This window comes from Echinops telfairi, unplaced genomic scaffold (assembly GCF_000313985.2).
Source record: "Echinops telfairi isolate 266 unplaced genomic scaffold, ASM31398v2 ScPeMD7_7410;HRSCAF=8448, whole genome shotgun sequence".
NCBI lineage: Eukaryota > Metazoa > Chordata > Mammalia > Afrosoricida > Tenrecidae > Echinops > Echinops telfairi.
Window position 1 is genome coordinate 12630906 of NW_022111310.1, and position 1401 is coordinate 12632306.

At 49.5% G+C, this 1401-nt stretch overlaps 1 non-coding gene across 1 annotated transcript; it reads right to left on the minus strand.

The window, feature by feature from the left end:
- Positions 1–329: 329 nt before the first annotated feature.
- Positions 330–491, minus strand: LOC115871892. Its single transcript, XR_004047533.1, has one exon. It is a non-coding gene; the product is annotated as a U1 spliceosomal RNA (small nuclear RNA).
- Positions 492–1401: the final 910 nt, after the last annotated feature.

The following is a 1401-nucleotide window of genomic DNA, read 5'->3' on the forward strand; positions in this document are numbered from 1 at the left end:
ATTGCTTTTTTTGTTGTTGTTAAATTAGAGGTGCTTCTCAATCCTGCGAGGCAAGGACAAAACCTGAAAAACTGATGGCCTGGGGTCAAAATCCTCAGCCACTGACGAGCCATGTGCTTTGGACAAGGTGTTAATCCTTTTTGTTTCTCACTTTCTTTCACCTTTGAAATAGGGAGTCCTTGTCCCCCGGATTTTGGTGACAATTTCATGGAAAACATATATAAATGGTATATAAGGGTATGGCATATGAAGCACTTTTCAAGTCTAAGTAATTACTTAAAAGAAGAGGGTTTTTCCTGCTCTTTTTTTCTCCTTTTTTTTTATTTTAACAGGGGAGAGGGCGAGGCAGTCCCCCACTACCACAAATTATGCAGTCGAGTTTCCCACAGTTGGGGAAATCGCAGGGGTCAGCGCATCCGCAGTGCAATGGGTGAGCCTCACCCTGGGAAAACCACCCTCCAGATCATGGTATCTCCCTGCCAGGTAAGTATATTCCCTGCTCTTTCAAAAGGCACTGGTTGGAGAAGTCGTGGCACTGCTAATCATTGTAATGATCGGCATGGAGGTGGAGCTATCTGACCTCCTTGGGCTTCCCTACCGCCATGAAGCAAGAGTCAGACAGGCTTCACCACGCTCCACCCTCTGTTACCTCTTCTGACACCAGCCCTTCCTCCCACCTCTCTGCATCTATGTTGTGGCCATACAGAACTCATGGACAATACTCACAGGAAGAGGGCTTATTAGGGAAGTCAATAGGTTAACCAAAGTTAGGATCAGCCAGGACACGGCAGTAAGGACACAGTCTCAGGTCTCCGCAGCGAGAAGCCAAGTCTATTTCTCTGGTTCTCAGCCTTTCAGCCAGGTGGGAGCACAGTCTCCCTCCAGTCCTCAGTCGCTCAACCACCTAGGCCCTTGACCTTTGCCTCTATGGGTTAGGAAGCCCCACTTTCTGTTGCTCGGTCCTACAGTGCCATCGTCTCAGCCAGATGAGGAGAAGGTGCCCTATAGGCCCAGCCCTGCTCCTCTGAGTCTCTGTGCATCTGGTCTCCGTGGCCCCCTCCATTTCTGACAGATCTTGAAAGTGCTCTTCAGGGTCCTCGGGGAGCTCTCTCTCTTCAAAATGGTTCATGGTCAGGTGGGGAAGAGGGGGGAGGGAGGGAATGAAAACTGACCGTTCCATCGAGTAGGGTTATGCACACCCTATTTGTGTAGTCACTCCAATCATTTTGTGAGAGTTACTGAAACTTGGGTAGAAGAGCCCTATGAAGAAAATTCACTCCACCACAACCACACGGTCGGTGGTTCAAGCTCACCAGCCAGTCCTCGGGAGAAAGATGAAGCTGTCTGCTCCCTTAGAGACTGGCAGCCTCAGACACCGTCCAAAGGGTTGTGTGATTCTGA